The sequence below is a fragment of the Macaca thibetana genome, chromosome 18 (genome assembly GCF_024542745.1).
Source record: "Macaca thibetana thibetana isolate TM-01 chromosome 18, ASM2454274v1, whole genome shotgun sequence".
Lineage (NCBI taxonomy): Eukaryota > Metazoa > Chordata > Mammalia > Primates > Cercopithecidae > Macaca > Macaca thibetana.
Genome location: NC_065595.1, coordinates 37,875,102 through 37,894,359, shown reverse-complemented (window position 1 = coordinate 37,894,359; position 19,258 = coordinate 37,875,102). Strand labels below are relative to the sequence as shown.

Genomic DNA, 19,258 nt, shown 5'->3' with positions numbered 1-19,258 from the left:
AAGTGAGCATTGGGTGAATAAAGTAAATTTGAGCTACTTATGTATGAATATTGAATCATTCTTCATAAATATGAAAGTCGTGGGGAAACAGTACATAAAGAAGATACTTGGAAGCAGAAGAAAACACAGCTACCTGTAAATATGCAAGATGTATGGTAAGTGAGATAGGAGCAACTCTTCATAGTAGATTGAGTTGGTACAGAAGTTATTGGTGCTGTTCACCGACTATTTCTGGCTCTCTAAAACCAGGACATAACAGTATTATACATCCTAGAGACCTTTGAAAACAGCTATGACTATGTGACTCACTTTGGTCAATGACATGTAAGTCGCATTTTAAGGGCTAGTGAACAAGTCTCCATATTCTGATTTTCCTGCCTTGAACATCACAGAAGTCCAGAAAGGGAGCTTCCCTCAGTTTGTGTCTCTTAGTGAGGATCATGGGAAGTAGAATTCTCTGCCAACTTAAGATTGACAAGAGAATAGACAAATAATCAAGTTTTGTTAAGTCCTTTAAAGTCATTATAAGAACATTTTCAGCATAAATTGGTTCATACTGAATGACTAAAATGGCATCTTTGGCTTGGAGAATTTTGTTAGAATGTCCCCATTTCTTTACTATACCTCTCTTACGCGGTAATACAGCAAAGTGATTGATTTTAAGTGTTCTACTCCTAGGAACTTTCCTCTCTCAGAGACAGAATGCATATCTTTATTTTATATCCTTAGGGTTTAACACAACTTCTGACAGTTAGCAAGATCTTCAATGTGTTTTGTGGAAGGAGAGAAAAGGGGAAAGAAAAGAATAAATTAAAGAAAGGTGGATTGATGCAAGTCTCCCAGGCCATCCATGCTGATTGGAGACACTGATTTATTCAAGAATTTGTGACTTATATTTATCCTGCCCAGAGACAAATCCACTCTTAAAAAAGCCCTTCATTAGCTTTAATGTTGCAATCATACAGAGTATTTCTCAAAAAATGTTGTAATCCTTTCGGCCTGTTCACAAGTTTTACAAAAAATTAAACTATTAAATTTCCAATGAATGTCAATACGTGCTTTAAATCATATTCTGTTTTGCTTGTACAGCCACCTCAATGAATATTAGATCCTAAAGTTAGTATCTGGTTCAGTCCACATGAAAGTAGCTTTATGGCAAGAGAAAGTATAGACAAACAGAATTAGTTTTTGTTTGGCATATACAAACTTGCAAAAAATCAGTGGCAGATAGTAGCTTAGTAAGAATAAAGAGAGAGTTTTTACTAAAGTTTATTTTTACATACTCAGTATTTTCTTTTGAAGGTGCCTATTTAATAGGTTCTCTTATTAAAATAATCACCATTGGTTGAATTGACTTTATTGTTAACAAAGAAGAATTAAGAAAACAATCAATTGAAAGAATTCCAATAATAGGCCATGCACTTTGAAAGAAAAAGAAAAGTAGTGGTGGAGTTATAACTGTAGATGGATTTTTCTAATATCAACAGCTTTAGAGAAGTACCACTGTCCATTATTTTGAATTTTTTGGCATTACAGTTTTATGTTTTATTCCTTTAATAATAATACAAAAATTAGGAAAATAAAAATTCATGTCTAAACTTATATTTGTACATATTTTCAATATATCCAAAACAGCCATATAAGTCAATACTGAGCCATTTAAGTCAATACTGAGCATCTACAAAGATAGTCTCTCTTTAGAAAGATGCTATGTATTATTCAAATTTGACAGAAATGTTCAGTAAAAGAAATAAATTCATTTAGTAACCTTCTGGTGAAAGTTAGTACTCCAAAAATAAAAATAAAAGTCAAACTAGTGGGGATCAAGATTAGATTGCAGCTCTCATGGGCGGACAGAGCAGCGTGTGGAGGCTTGCATCATGATATTTTGCTACAGAAAGACTGTAAAAATAAATCAGGACACCCAAGAGGACCCACAGACCCTGAAGGAAGCAGATTGCTCCTGCAGGACCAAGAAGACACCACAATACTGTGAGTGCCCAAACTCTGGAAGTGGGAATGGGAGATCGTCCAGTCCAGAACACACATACCCACTGGGGAAACTGAAGGTCTAGATTATGGGAGAAGATTCTAACCCTACCTGGAACTGAGTCAATTGAGAGAGCTGAGTGAAATACAGGGGTAGAGGAAGCAGCGGGGTAAGGCCTGTGAGCTCACTGTGTCTCCTAGCAAACCATTTATGCCTGGCCTTACAGGGGTCCTTTGGGAGGGCAGTCAGAGGCACTGGGAAAAGGCCACAGGGAAAAGGAAATCTCCAGCTGAACTTCGTAATAATTTGAACTGATTGAGAAATCTCCTATCCCGAACTTAGGGGAGGGCATTAATCTGGTGTGCAGACTCCACAGGCAGGGGAAGAAGAAAAGTCACACTTGCTATTGCAGCTGAGAGGCAAGTAGCCTGGGACAAGTTCTCAGCCCTGCTCACCCACTGCCTGGAAACAGACTCGGTGCTATTGGTGGGGGCACAGTGGAAGTGAGATCAGCCCTTTGGATTGTGTGGGAGCTGGGTGAAGCCTGTGACTGCCAACTTTCCCCCACTTCCCTGACAATCTGCATGACACAGTAGAGCTAGTCACAATCCTCCTGGGATCATAACTCCAGTGACCTGGGAACTTCACCTCCATCCCCTACAGCAGATGCAGCAAGACCTACCCAGGAAGAGTCTGAGTCACACATGCCTGGTCCCGCCCTCACCTGTTGGTCCTTCTCTACCCACCATGGTAACTGAAGTCAAAGGGCATAAGCTTCTCGGAGTTCTAGGGTGCTGCCCACCGCCCGTTCTTCACCATACTACCATAGCTGATGCTCTCTGGAAAGCTCCACCTCCTGGCAGGAGGCCAACCAGAACAAAAAGAGTCCATTAAACCACCAAAACTAAGAACCCTCACAGAGTCCACTCCCCTCTCCCCCTGCTACCTCCACTGGATCAGGTGCTGGTATTCCACCCCAAGTACCAGTCTGGAGCCTGGTAGACTTGCTAGGTGGCTAGATCCAGAAGAGAGATAACAATCACTATGGCTCAGCTCTCAGGAAGTCACATCCATAGGAAAATGGGGAGAGTAGTACATCAGGGGCATGCCCCGTGGGAAAAAGAATCTGAACAACAGCCTTCAGCCCTAGACCGTTCCTCTGACAGAGCCTACCCAAAATAGAAGGAACCAGAAAACCAACTCTGGTAATATGGCAAAACAAGGTTATTTTACATCCCATAAAAATCACACTAGCTCACCAGCAATGGATCCAAACCAAGAAGAAATCCCCGATTTACCTGAAAAAGAATTCAGGAGGTTCGTTATTAAGCTAGTCAGGGAGGCACCAGAGAAAGGCAAAGCCCAATATAAGGAAATTGAAAAAAAAAATGATATAAGAAGTGAAGGGATAAATATTCAATGAAACAGATATCATAAATAAAAAGCAGTCAAAACCTCAGGAAACAATGGAGACACTTACAAAATGCAAAATGCTCTGGAAAGTATCAGTAATAGAATTGAACAAGTAGAAGAAAGAAATTCACAGCTCGAAGATAAGGTCTTCAAATTAACTCAATCCAACAAAGACAAAGGAAAAAGAATAAGACAATGTGGACAAAGCCTCTAAGAAGTCTTGGATTATATTCAACGACCAAACTTAAGAATAATCACTATTCTTGAGGAAAAAGAGAAGTCTAAAAGTTTGGCAAACATATTTGGAGGAATAACTGAGAAACATGTTGCTCTCTATATCCAATATGTGTACAGAATTGAGGAAATTGACATGTTCAAAGAGTGGAGAAGAATGAAATAAAGTAGGTAATTATTTGATGAATTTTAGTAAAGTAGCCCTGTACCAGTATGAATATAGAAATTAATAAGGTTGAGGGTAAGGCCTTTCTTATGAAGGGGGGAAATATACTTTTCAGAAAGTTCTCCAGGGTATCCAAGGCAATCAGAAAAATACAAATCACTCAAAATCCAATTATGTAGCAATCAGGGATATAATAGTAACTACATTTTATTTAACACATTAAAGTATGTTTAAAAATCTAAAAATCTTCATGATAGCAGGGGACAAACGTAACAACAATAGACTATACATGTTGAAAACATCATTAATTAACGACAAGAGACAGTTGAAAGACTTGGCTTTAAGAATCCAGTCTACACAGAGAGCATGACAGCATAATCTTTTTCCAAGAACGGCTTCAACTTTGATCTTTGAATCAGCTGATACGTCCTTTGGAAATAGCAATCTAGTCAGGACAATGGTGTGCCAGTAAATATTTAATAATCAGACTTCCAAGCAAAAAAAAAAAAAAAAAAAAAAAAAAGTTTGATTTGTAGTTTGCCAATTTCCATGGTATAAATACCCCCACTATGGCTGATTTCAAACTGCTGATTTCATGATGTCACTGAACACAGACTTGGGAAGAGATGCTTGTGCACAATTGGCTCTTGAGAGTTAACACGAGTCAGTGGGAGCCTACTCCAACACACCATGGAATCAGGGGCACTCTCATGTCCTTCTGCATCTAGGGGAATGAATTCACCAAATGGTTCACCTAGGAAGGCTAGATATTACCATCATTCTCAAATAGTATTGTTATTGAAGTGTGCATAGATAAGTAAAATGCAACACTGGGAAACAGAAGATTTTGAGTTGAGATGTATTATCTAGTCCTTTCTCTGCCAATAACTGCCTGTGATACTTAAGCAAGTCTGCTCAATTCTTGGAGCCTCAGTTTCTTAAGTGTAAATGAAAGGCTTACATAACGTTGTTCCCAAGAACTCTTTCTATTCAAAAATATATAATCCCACATAATAACACAATGTAAACAGCAAGGCAAGGCCCTATGACTACTGTATCTAAGCTAACAAGGAATGATAATACATCTGATAATTAATTTTCAAAAGGCTGTACATTCGAATCAACTCCATTGTCAGATCAAGGAAAACCAACAATAAAAAAACAGAAGACCCTGATTTAGCTAGGAAGAGAGGGAGAGGACTCTCTTTATTTTGGTTCCACTGCTCACTATACATCAGATAGTATCAGCTAGAGAAGTGCCTCACATACTTTGGGTGCATAAAAAATAACTGGGGATCTTGTTAAATGCAGATTTGGATGGAAACATTCTGGGGTAGGGTTTGAGAATCTGCATTCCCAACAAGCTTTCAAGGGGAAGCTATACTGCTGGTCTGAGAATCAGACTTCAAAGAGCAAAGATTTAGATGGAAGTAAAACTTTTTTTTTTTTTTTTCAGTTTCTCAGACTCCAATCTGGCTCTGGAAGAATTTCAGGGGGAAAAAAGGGATTTGAATCACATCAGCTATTTAAACAGATCTGAATTCACTTTGGGAGACAGAACATCCACTATTTAGTTGAAGCTAAATTGATTATTTGATTCACTGTGTTCTCAAAGTTGATTCTCTTTTAATATTTTTCATCTAGTTAAAAGGTTTCACAGAATGTAAGACAATGGATTAGATTTGCAGAGTTTTGTTGGCATAATGGAAAAGAAAGTCCATTTTGTGACCAGTCTGATCTGTAATAATTAGTTTCACAATTATTATCCAACAATGTCTTTGAATAATTAATTGGATAATGTTCATGTAGGTTTGAAATTACTTCCATCAAAAGGTTAACGTTTATTAGATGTCATAATTATGATATGTACTAAAGGAGTTTAAAATAACAGATTAGCATAGCTTTTGAAGGCAATTGCATTATAATGGAAGTAAAACTGTATTGTAATTCAGTCTATCTGCATTGAATTTTTGATGAGTGTCGCTTATCTTTAAATGGAGATGGAGAATTGGAGTTTGGTCCAGGGGAAGGAGGGAGGACTTTAGGGCCAATGAAATTTGGGTTTGAAATTTTGGTTGGCCAAGTAATTGTGCAACCTAAGACAAACCACATAACTTTTCTATGCCTCAATTTCCTAATACATAAAATAGGGAAACAATATTTCTCTTTCAGGGCTGTTGTTAAAATAAGTGATAATATTTATAAAGTACCTAATAGAGTACATGCACAAACCAAGCATCCAATGAGTAGACATTTGGAATAAATAATTTTAATGGCTATTGAAAAATTATATTATTTTTGTGCTATATTTTCTGTTAATAATAATATACAGAATTTATTTAGAGATAAAAATTGCATTTATTCATAACACACATTAGAGTAGGTATTATTAGAGTAATATATTTGTCATGTTATTTTGATTTTACAAGATGAATTTTTATTAAACAGAGTAATCATATCTACTAATAAGACATCTACTTAATATGCTTAATTGTTAACATAAAGTGAAATACTACATAGGAGACTTCTTTGAAAACAATAAGGTATATTATAGATATGAGTTACTAAATATTCCACCAGAGAAAATGATCATGCATTATCTGACACCCACAGTTAAAATACTGATGCCTAGAATGGGCAAAATTAAGCAAGATGGATCTGTAAAAGACCTTCATAATTCCACTTTTCCCTGTTTGTGCTACACATTACAATTGGTACTATGGAAAACACTTTAAATGTATAAAGTGGGATGCTTTTCCTCTGAGAAACTGAAAGATAGGATTCACACATGAAGCAATTAGAACCTTAAATGATAGAATGTACAGTGCTAACCCTTTCTATATGTAAATATTGAGAAAAGAATGAACTCTGGATAATGGAATCGTCAACTAAGTCTTCGCAGAGGTCATAGATTCTAATTTTTGACCTTGAATGTTAGGTGGATGTGGAAAAGTTGCTACAAGCGTTAATGGATCACGTTCACTTAGCTGAGGATCTCAAGAAGCACAGAAACAGAGCAATGAGCTTTGAGCACAAAATCCTGTATGCATGCTACTAACTGTACTAAAAAATGAATCCTCAGAAGACATAGTCAATACAACTGGTTAAGTAGAAATGCGTAAATTATGGAGCATCTGGACTACAATACAGCAGCATTTGAGAACAATGTGGTAGGGTGAACAGTGACATAATACAGAAAGTATATCCAGTTAACAGTTAGAATTTTTCTAGGCAGAAAGAACTGAAATGGAGAAACATTCAAAGTAGAAAGGATATAGTTGTCTCCAAAAGGCTCATATATATTGAGTCTTTAAAATATGTTCCTATTCTTTATATCTGTTACAAGTGCTAAATGTTATAAACATATAGCACAGAATTAAGGAGATGACAGATCAATGCTATATCAAAGTTTAGATCAGAAAAGTCATTTGCTCAGGAATATGAAATACAAATGAAGGCAGCAGTGGTAAGAAACCCAGCTTGTGAGCAAAAGTGAGATACTCTTATCTAAAATAAATATTTCTCTTTCTGCCTTATATAATGAGATGTTACAGTTGAAATTGGAGGAACTGATAGCATCCAAATCATTGGAGTCACCAAATTTGTATTCACCAAGTAATAGGATTATGCAAAAACAATGTAAATGCCACAGTCCTTGCATTTTTATCATAACACTTAATACTGAAAACTCTTAGTTCCATTTCATTAAAATCACCAGAGATTTGAAATAACATGTAAGCAATATGTCAAACATAGAAAATATTGCCATTCATAAACTGTTCATTTCCAAAGAATATTGTGTTGAATCCTTATTATTTTAGGTGTGGTTTTGTTTTTTGTTTTTTCCTTCTAAAGCAAGCCTGACTGTGTCCTGGTGATGTATTCTCCAACAAAGTGGGTTTTATTGTATGTTTTTATATTTAAATAAAGTACATCTTTATGTGTATCTCATTGTACTCTACAAATATCAATTAATTTACCCTGCTTATGTTATCCCCAATTCTTAAAAGACGGAGTGCTTGCCTTTCATTACCTAGTAAAACAATGACTTTACAAACATGTACAACTGTTCCACCTGTATTCATTATCCCATTTTATTCGCCTGTTAAATGCATTCAAGTCAACAGAGAATTCAGTAAAAACAGCAGTAAAAACAAAGATCAATATGTACAAAAAACAATGGATGTTTTCTATGTGCTACTAATATGAGTAGAGTACACTCGTTACCATACCTGTTAACATACAAAGGATTCGTTTCAGGATACCCTGTGGATACCAAAATCCACAGATCCTCAAATCCCTTATATAAAAGGCCAGAGCATTTGCATATAACCTGCACATATACTTTTGTATACTTTAAGTAATCTCTAGATTACTTATAATACCAATATAATGTCTACATATCATTTTATTCATGTGGATTCAATACAGTACTCAGCACAGAACAAAGTTAAGTTTCGCTTTTTGGACCTTTTGGAAATTATTTTTTCCCCAAATATTTTGATCCACTCTTGGCTGAACCCCTGGATAATGAACCCACAGATATGAAGTCAATTCCATTTTCATTTCACTACTGGCATTCACCTTTAGTTCAGCATTGACTGAGAAATACTCATTCATTTGATCACTACATTTAAAGCATCAGAAACTATTCTTGGAGCTATAGATATACAGATGAACATCATCATGACCCTGACCTCAAACAGAAAATGAGTGTTTAGGTAGAAGGCAGAAACAAACCAGTTTAAAAAAAAAAAAAAGGGTGAACTGAATTATCTTTCATTCATGGCTTTACATTTAATATTCTTCTCTGGTCTCTGTCCCAGCAGTTTGACCTGCAGGGGCTACATCAATAGGCTTTATAACTCTCTGCCCTCCTGTAAGATTCAGCCAATGCGGAACCATGAAAGGGATTGGAATGAAGAAGGGTGACATCACACTTTTTATTCCCCTGGCTTTCTTCTTAATGGTTCACCTTGGTTTTGAGAGACAGGACTAGCCGGATTTCCTAGGCCAACTGAGAATCCCTGAGCCTTGCTGGGAAGGTGACCACATCCACCTTTAAACACAGGGCTTGCAACTTAGCCCACATTCGACCAATCAGAGAGCTCACTAAAATGCTAATTAGGCAAAAACAGGAGGTAAAGAAATAGCCAATCATCTATTGCCTGAGAGCACAGGGAAGGACAAGGATCAGGATATAAACCCAGGCATTGGAGCTGGCAAAGGTAACCCCCTTTGGGTCCCCTCCCCTTATATGGGAGCTCTGTTTTCACTCTATTTCACTCTATTAAATCCTGCAACTGCACTCTTCTGGTCCGTGTTTTGTTACCGCTGAGTTTTCGCTGCTGTCCACCATTGCTGTTTGCCGCCACCCTCACAGACCCACTGCTGACTTCTATCCCTCTGGATCCAGCAGGGTGTGTGCTGTGCTCCTGATCCAGCAAGGCGCCCATTGCCACTCCCCATGGGGCTAACGGCTTGCTGTTGTTCCTGCTCGGCTAAGTGCCTGGGTTCGTCCTAATTGAGCTGAACACTAGTCACTGGGTTCCATGGTTCTCTTCTGTGACCCATGGCTTCTCATAGAGCTAAAACACTCACTGCATGGCCCAAGATTCCATTCCTTGGAATCTCTGAGGCCACGAACCCCAGGTCAGAGAACACGAGGCTTGCCACCATCTTGGAAGTGGCCCACTGCCATTTTGGAAGTGGCCAGTTACCATCTTAGGAGCTCTGGGAGCAAGGACCCCTGGTTAAAAGTTTGCCTAGGCCCTTGTGCTGAAAGTCACAGAGCCTATTAAGGTGGGTCTCTCTACAAGATTTCTTGCCAGATTCTGCTAACCATTTCTTCTCTTTATCCTTTCAGGTCTGGAGATAGAAAAACTATGATATATTAACCATCCTTTCTACACTCTGCCCACCTTTGTATATAGTCTTTTTCTCCTTAACTGATTGCCCTCCATTTCCTGCTAGGACACTGATATAGTTTGGATGTATGTCCCTTTCAAATCGCATGTTAAAATGTGATCTGTAATGTTGATGTAAGATCAGGTGGGAAGTGTTTTGATAACAGGGGTAGATCCTTCATGAATGACTCTCCCCATGGTATTGAATTAGCAGGAGAGCTTCTTGTTTTAAAAGAGTCTAGCTTCTTTTTGCTCTCTCTCTTTCCATGTGACACACCTGTTGCCCCTTCACCTTCCCCCATGAATAAAAGTTTCCTGAGGCCTTCACCAGGACCAGATGCCAGTGTCATGCTTTCTGTACAGCCTACAAAACTCTAAGCCAAAATAGGCCTTTTTATCTTAGTAAATTACTCAGTCTTGGGTATTCTTTTATGCAATGAAAAACGGACAAATACAGACCCTGACTGATAGAGAAGACTTTATGTAACTAATGGGAATTAGAACCAGACCCTGTATAACAAAGAGGATTTGAGGAAATGATGTAGCATGGTGAAAAGATTTAAAGAAGGGGTGATGAACAAAAATACCACCTTAAACTGTGGCATCAGGATGGTACAAGGTGGATTCACATGACTGTAAGTAGGTTAGTTTTGATAGAGTAGACAGTTCTTGCTGGGAAAATATGGATGATAAGGCTGTAACTGTTACTTTAAAGCAGTAGTTGTCAACGAGGGGTAATTTTGCACCCAGGGGATATTTGGCAATCAATATCTGGAGACATTTATGATTATCAAGACTGGAAGAGAAGAGGAGGTACTGGAGGTGCTACTAACACCTGGTGAGTAGAAGGCACAGAGCTGTAGACATCCTGTAATGCACAGGTAGCCTGCTCTTAACAGAGAATTACTCAGCTTAAAATGACAATAGTTTAGTTTGGAATATGTGTACTATCCTTTGACTACTTGCCCTTCCATTACAATGCTGGCAGGCAGGGAAGTTTCATGCATTCATTTAGCAAATACTTACTAATTACAGATTATCTGCATAACACTGGGTGAAGCCCTGTGATACAAAAGCATATAAAAAGGAACACGGTGCCTAACCTCACAGAGCCTGGAACCAAATGGAGAAAAAAAACACATTAATCAAACTATTAACAAAAGTTCATGTAAAGTAGAAACTGGGTAACTGTGGCCATTGAAAATACAGGAACTTAAAATGGGAGAAAGGGGAGGGAGTTGTTCTATATAATGAGATCAGAAAAGACCTGATATAGGACCCTAAAATAGTTTGGAAGTGTATCCCCTCCTGCAGGAATCCAGTAGGAATTAGGTAAGGCAAGAAGAAAGATAAATGCAGAGGAGACAATATGTGCAGAACTTGGAGATACAAGACGCTGGCTAACTCCATTCATGCTTGTAGAGTATTTTTACTTTAGGATTGCATTTGTGTTTGAAACTGTTTTATTTTTCCTCCAATTAAAGAATAAGTAGTTCAGAACTCAGAACTGTTTTCTATTCCTTTTAAAGCTTCTACACCTGTAGGGAATGCTTTATAAATGACCCTAATTATACTTGGCTCAATGGCTAATCATGCATAAAACTTGAGATCCAAAATTTAGACCCTGAAGTTATTTGGCGATTTCACTCATGTTGAAGAAAACTTATGCACATGTTGTTGGCAACAGTTGATGGTGGCAGTTTAAAAAAGAGCTGCCCAGGTCTCTTTAGATTTTCTACTCTAGTAAGTTTCATCTGCAATGGTTGGTTCCAATACATTGTTGTACAATATTAATAGACACCAGAAATCACTGCCTCAATCTGGCACACGGGTTGAAAGCACACTAAATGGAGAGTCAGGGGACCCGCACCGTGCTTCAGCTCTGATCTAATTACTCCACAATAATCAGAACCTTCCGAAAACTATGCATCCTGTTTCTTTCTGCTAAAGGTTTATCAATAATATCTTTATTTTACATATCTGAAGAAACAATGACACCATGTCTTTGAAACCACACAAAAAATATATAAGGTACTAGGCAAATGTAAAGACATACACACTTTTTGAAAATAAGAATTGGGAACTCATAGCATAAAAAGCATCTGCATGAAATTCAAAATGCAAAACGCTGGCCAACATCCAAAGAGAATAACAACTACAATAAAGTTGGCAACCAAGGCATGTGCCCTTGAAAGCAGAGTTTAGGCAGGAGAAATAAACTAAGTGATTCCTACTGTTGATACTGTGCCCAAGAAAACTATGGTGGAAAGCCTATCTGTGGAGCATCCCCAGAGGTTCTAGTAAATAAATCAGCACTGGGGGGCAACAAAGAGGCATGAAATTCCTGATGTGGCTGATAGCCTCAAATCAGATAACTCTAAGCCTGCTTTGTGATGGGTAAAGACAAAAAATACCCATTTTCATTTTTAGTCAGAAAAATGTCTCTGAGTGCTCCCTCAGCTGTGGTATTTTACAAAAATAAAGCCTCAGAGCCAGCCAAATTTCACTGCGAGGATATTCATCACAAAATATTTCACACATTTGTTTCAAAACTATGGAGATGGATATGGCCAATCCCTAACTGATTATTTAAGTTTACCTTTATCCAGCTTGGATAAAAACTCAGTGAGAGGAAAATGACCTTGTTATTTCCATGCATCTGCATTCCACAAGCATTGATCAAATGCATACTTGCTGCAGTGAACTTTGATAAAAACTGTGGAAGCAAAGATTAGGTGATTAAATAACTGCTAATATAAAAAGCATACTTAGGTGTAAACGGCGTTACAGGAGAATCAAGAGATCAAGCTTCTGCTTTTAAGTTCTGCCTAATATGATTGTACCTGTGGCTGGCAATTTATCCCTGCATACTTGTTTCTAATTATAAAAAGAGAATGTGGATTGGAATAAAATAATACTAGTAAGCACATCTGTAATTTATTATATGTCTGTTATGCACCAGTACTACACCAGAAGTTTTACATTCACCATTTTATTTAATGTTTACAGAAAATGTTTGAGATAGATACACATATTTAATGGATAAGAAAATGGGCTCAATTAACAGAGTGAAGTTAATAAATGAGAAAGAGGCAGACCTGAGATTGAAGCTCATGTTCTCCCTATCAGCTTATCCTTTTCCTGTTCAAGCATGGGGAAGTTGTTTGAACAAGATGTGTTCAACCTTACTATTATCGGGAAACACTCTTCACATGTACGGCATAATTCTGTGTAAGTCGTCATCTTTTCAAATGAAGACTTTTGGTTCATCTTCAGACAGTTTCCACTCATTTTCTTGTTTATTTAAATCAAACAGTTATTCAGTAAATGATGGTTAAAAAAAAACATGAGAAAATATTAATTTCACTATTACTAATGGTTCTAGATGCATGAGTCTATAACTTTGTGAGAAATATTTGAACTTTCAACTCTTCTTCAAAAGGTACCATATTTTTAACCTTGAATGTTATACACTGAAAGAAGTGAATGTTGAGTTGATAAATTCTCTTGGTTTAATTTCATACATTTACAATTTAAAAGCCAAAGAACAAGGGGAAGGTTGTAACTGACACAGTAAGTCAATTAGACTGTTACAAAGATTAGTCATAAACAAGGAATGACTTATGGAGATGTGTTCCACTTTCATTACCATTGTCCATTCTTTCTTGGAATTAAGTCAATATAAGAGTGCAATATTCATAGCTATTTTTGACACTCCATTGACAATTGTAACACTATGCACAAGATTCATTTCCGTGCTACTTTTCAACCTTTTTTCTCAAAGATGCATAAAATTATATGGTAATCTAAGTATTAAGCTGAAGAGATAATAACTGACATTTCAGATCTAATAATGCATGGTTATAAATCAGATAATTTTATATCTCTGCAGATATATTAATCTAAAAATCCATTTGAAGCAGTGGGATTTTAATAAGGATATTCATATCAAATTATTCTCCTAGGCAAATCTCTAGCTATAAGCTAGTTTAAATCCTGTGTTTGTGTGTGTGTGTGTGTTTGTGTGTGTGTGTGTGTGTGTGTGTGTTTAAATTATGAGAGAAAAAAACTAAGGAGAAAAATTTTGATAATGAAGAAAAATGCAGAACACATACTATCAAGACTTTATTGATAGAATTTCAGCAAGTTATTCTATGCCTGATAAAAGGTCATATTCAGAGAGCCATATTCATGAAGTTGAATTAACTTCTATTTTCAAGCTAACAAAATACTAGATTGGACCATTCCCATCAACTCCATTAATTGCAGGAATTTGACATTTTGCACATATAATCAGTTCTACAATTTTGGCTGAATTCATCAATCTGTTTAGTCAAATAAATTTGATAATTTAGTCAAACTTATGTTATTTAATTTAATGAAAAATAATGGTCACCTCGGGTTTTTTAATAACTGATGAAAATTATTTCCATTAATACACATAATCTCTAAAGACAAAATAAATATTAGTATAAGTATATGGAGAATATGAGACAAAGAAAAGAGTAGAAAAAATACATGAAGACAAATTCATTCCATAATGTATTCAATATAGGCTAGAGATAAAGAATTTAGTTCTAAACTTTTAACAGATAGTGTTAACCAGGAGATAGGACCAGCCACATAATTCAATGTCTTTATGGTGTAAGTTAATTGATTGCCTGATTAAAACAAAATATTTCTAGTACTAGGACTAATAACAATTTTTCTTAAAGGAATAATGCATCCATAATGTCCCCCAAAACATCTTTAAAGTATACATTTTTTGTATACTAGAACATACCTGATTTAAAAAATTTGTAAACTAAGCATTTTACACAAAACTATAGCACAATTTTACTAATGTACATAGATGTAAAAATGTGACATAAAATATAAGCAAATCAATTCTAATAATATATAAAATAATATCAACAGGAATAACAGTAGCAAAGATTTCATGCGTGGTACTGTTCTATGTGTTTTATGTATATATGTATATTAATTTACAATAATCTCTAGGAAAAATTATAATCAGTTTTAAATGGATCAAAAAATATATTCGGTATGTTCAATTGAGAACCAGGGTTTAGCTAGTATACCCTTTGAGCTTAAGTCCTCTGTGCAATCTCTATGCCTTTCACTCTTTTTCAGCTATTTTACAACTCTGTAAGTTGTAGAAAACTGATAACAATGCAAATAATTCTTGACTATATAAATGCATAAATTTCATCGGGTGGAATGCAATTAATTATTGCCCTGTGGATAGACTCATTTGACATCCCTTTGTAAATTAATTTCTGCCTTGCTTGTTGTCTATATGTGGAGCACTTCTAACTCTCCTTTGAATCAGTTGTGACATCTTGCTAAATCCCTTATTAATTAGTCAATTAAAATTATTGGCAAATGTTCATTGGATATTTATTTGAGAGTGAGAATTTTACCTTTTTCACACACAAAAAAAATCCTAATTGGGTTTATACATATTTAATCTCCAGGAGAAGCAGGCACTCTCTTACATCCATTTTACAGAAGAGAAAGCTGAAGCATATAGATGGTAGTAACTTTCCCAAGACTGTTCACGTAGTAAGTGGCATGGCCAGAATATGAACATCTGGATTGTTAGGTTTATCTCAACATGATAATGTTTAATATTGTAACTGATAGAGAAACAGATTAAGAGAGAACAAAGATTTAATCACTGCAAGATATGCAAAAAAAATTCCATAAAATTTTATATTTATATCTTCCCACATCAATCAACCAAACAACCAATCTCTCCCAGCAAATGGAGATAAAGAAACTGGGAGCTAGCATCATGTTTTAATGTTTACATATTAGAATTATTTCATTAAGTAAGAATGTATCAAAATCCTACCATCACACAGGTTGACATTATGCAAGAATATACAGGCAGTACATTCAGATGAAAAAAATAATTTAAGGGTTGGAATAAAAATGTTATTTACTGACAATTTGAGATCTACATGGACTATTCTAAGGTTTTTCAGAAATATGATGTAAGAATTAGTAGGCGAGTTCAGCAAATGTGACAAATACAAGGTACATTTTCAATAATTAGTAGCATTTTTAAATATAAGTAATGAAAATTAGAAAAATAAAATACTAAAAGCTAAAATCCATGTTAGCAAAATAAAATACATACTTATAAACAAATCTAATAATAACATCTGCCTCTATTAAATTACCAAATATTGAAAACATAAAAAAAAAAAATCCGTCTCTACTAAAAAAAATACAAAAAACTAGCCAGGCGAGGTGGCGGGCGCCTGTAGTCCCAGCTACTCGGGAGGCTGAGGCAGGAGAATGGCGTGAACCCAGGAGGCGGAGCTTGCAGTGAGCTGAGATGCGGCCACTGCACTCCAGCCTGGGCGACAGAGCGAGACTCCGTCTCAAAAAAAAAAAAAAAAAAAAAAAAAAAAAAAAATCCAGGTTATGGAAGTTATTTGGTTACTTAAAATATATGTCAGTTCTCTAAATTCATGTGGAAAAGTCCAAAAATGAAATTCTTAAAACAAACAAGCAAACAAAAACAAGGAGAGAAGACTTTGCCTAATGTGTTTGAGGTTTTGTGTAATGCTATTTTTTCTATAGTAATGAGAACCATACAGTATTTGTGCAAGAAAGAACAGAATACAGGGTTTAGATGCTGACCAGCATAAGACTGTGTTATATTTTAGAGGAAGTATCAGAAATTGCTGAGAAAAAGAAGAATGTTAATAAATATTGTTGAAGTAATAGATTTTCTATTTGAGAAAAATAAAATAGCATTAGATATCTTCATTAAATCACATACAAAATAAAGTAAAACTGTAAATTAATTAGTAGAAAATATGAAAAAGACTGACTTAAAGACCTCAGGATAGTAAAAGATTTCTTAAATCAGGCTCAAAAGGCAAAAATAATGCACAAAATAATGAAGATATTTGTACAAAAATAATACACTTCTTTTTTTAAACAAAAGACTGCAAAAATAAAGTCGAAATTCAAAGACAAGTAAAAAAACTAAGGAAGATATTTCCAGCATAAAAAAGAAAAAGGGAATGGGCAAGGAACTCACATACAAATCAGTACGAAAAGGTAATATGGCAAAATATAAAATAAACGTAGGATATGTCTAGGCAATTCACATAAGAATAAAATGGAATGGTCAATAAACATATAAAGATGTTCAATGTCAAGCATTTAGAAAAACGTAAAATAAAACCACAATGAACACCACTTTATTCTCTATCAGGTTAGAAAATGAAAGGAAGAAGTTTGACAATAATAAGTGCTGCCAAGGATATGCATTGACAAGAAACTCTCAGACTCTGCTGGCAAGATCATGAATTTTTACAACCACTCTGGAGAAAGATTTGTCAGTATTTTGTATGTAATACATATGCAATTATCAATTCAAAAAACAGTTAAAAGATTCAGTGAAATTACTATCGAACACTTACATTCATCATTAAAATGAAAATAAACCTCATAGTTGAGTAACGATAGAATAATTCACTGTGGCCACTACTTGGAGCATCAGCATAGATAATTTGTTTGTAAAACATCCACTTAGGTGACTACATTGTTTAAACTACCTGTAGATTTTGAAACTACCATTCAGTTACATAATGCAAGGCTATTATTTAGTGATAACTTTGGTTTTAGAATAGGTGGCATGCAGCCCTTCATTTTTGCAGAAAATAATTAACAAAGTCAGTTGGCTGTTAAAGCAATTAAGTTGGTTGAGTTAATATAAGAGAATCAGTTAGGTTAGGCAATGGTGACCCAAGACCTTTCATGGAATGAAAATTGAACCTTGGTGGTAACTTGAAAGGAGACTCACCATTAATTCCGGGGAAAGAAATATGGAAAAGTGAAGGGAATTGTCACATGGCCTGGAGCGTAAAGATTCATAGTATCTTCTGTTCTCACATTGAAAGTAAGCAGGGGACTGACTGAAAAGGCTTAGACTCAGCCTTATCATGCTTCTCTTGTTGCCTAAAAACTAAATTCATGTTCTGGAAGTAAAAATTAGCATCCCAGCCAGGCACGGTGGCTCATGCCTGTAATTCCAGCACTTTGGGAGGCCGAGGCGGGCAGATCACGAGGTCAGGAGATCGAGACCATCCTGGCTAACATGGTGAAACCACGTCTTTACTAAAAATACAGAAAATTAGGCGTGGTGGCAGGTGCTTGTAGCTGAGGCAGGAGAATGGCATGAAGCCGGGAGGTGGAGCTTGCAGTGAGCCGAGACCTCACCACTGCACTGCTCCCTGGGCGACAGAGCCAGACTCTGTCATAAAAAAAAAAAAAAAAATAAAAAAAATTAAGGGGTGCTTCGGACAGGGCACAGGTGCTGCCCTAGACTAGTTTTCTGAATAGTTTGTACCCTTTTCCGGCAGGGCACAGGTGTTGCCTCCGTGACCTCTCACCGTTGTCTATGAGTAGTGGAACACTAAGAGAAATTCCTGGGATCCTTCCTGGATCATTGGAAGAACCATCTGGACAGGTGGAAATAAGTATATTTACAAATGGATTTGAGCCAGAAGCCTGACTATCCTCTTTACATGGTTCTTTTTTGTCTTATGGTTCATGAGTACAATTAGAATAGCTCATCCAAAATCTGATTCTGATGTCTAATATATATATATTAGATGATCACCTTATATATATATAAGAATAATATATATATTCTGATGTCTATCTATATATATTAGATGATCACCTTAAAGACATATATGATTATCATGGCTTTTTCAAACATGATTTTGAGAACTAGAATTACAAAAGTAAAAGTAATATTAATGCTATAAAACACACATCTCTTCATATAAAATCTGGAAAGTATGACACACCAGAAAGTAATACTTTTACAAAAGGTTAAACTCTACTACCTACACAGTAATAATTATTTCTAATTGGAGGGTGGCTCTGTGAACTTCCTGTGTCTCTAGGTTGAGCCTAAATTGCAGGGAGATGTTCGGAGGGACAGGAGGAGAGCCAGGTGTGACGTCCAGTACTGGAGAGCATACAATGGCAATTAAAGGACAAAGAAAAAGTCCATTACCATCTGTTGTTATTGGGATTCTCTCGAATTAACACCACCTTTCTGGCTATGTTTCTTAAAAGTCAGCATAAAGGATAATCAAATTCAAAGAAACTTAAGAAAAACTCAAGGATAACAAGGAGCAGAGAGAATATAAGTAGTGTGTGAGGTTAGGAGATGCAGATTAAAAAGTAATTAAAAATAAAAAAATAAGAGTAGAAATAGCAAAAGCAAACAAAATGTCATATAATAGATATGTTATAATTTAGAGGATTAAAAGAACAGAAAATAAATCAATGGTAAAGTTGAAATGAAAAAGTTAAATATAAAAATAAGTGAATGTAAAGATCCATGGCAAGGATTTAAAAGTATTAGAAATAAAGAGGATTGAGGAAAGCTGTATTTAAATTATCATTCAAACAGTGGGAAAATGAGATACATAGAGGACGAAAACAGAGAAATAAAAAGATTACCAGAAGCAAACAAGGAGTGAGAATTTCTAAAAATTCTTGCAGCTG

The 19,258-nt window shown here is 35.8% G+C and overlaps 1 protein-coding gene and 1 long non-coding RNA gene across 2 annotated transcripts in view; one reads left to right on the top strand and one right to left on the bottom strand.

Moving 5' to 3' along the window:
- RIT2 (Ras like without CAAX 2) overlaps positions 1 to 19,258 on the bottom strand; it is a 392,076-nt gene that overhangs the window by 75,890 nt on the left and 296,928 nt on the right. The window lies entirely within an intron of this gene.
- LOC126941252 (uncharacterized) lies at positions 8,618 to 18,301 on the top strand. Its single transcript, XR_007721201.1, has 3 exons — positions 8,618 to 9,605; positions 16,947 to 17,080; positions 18,097 to 18,301. It is a non-coding gene; the product is annotated as an uncharacterized LOC126941252 (long non-coding RNA).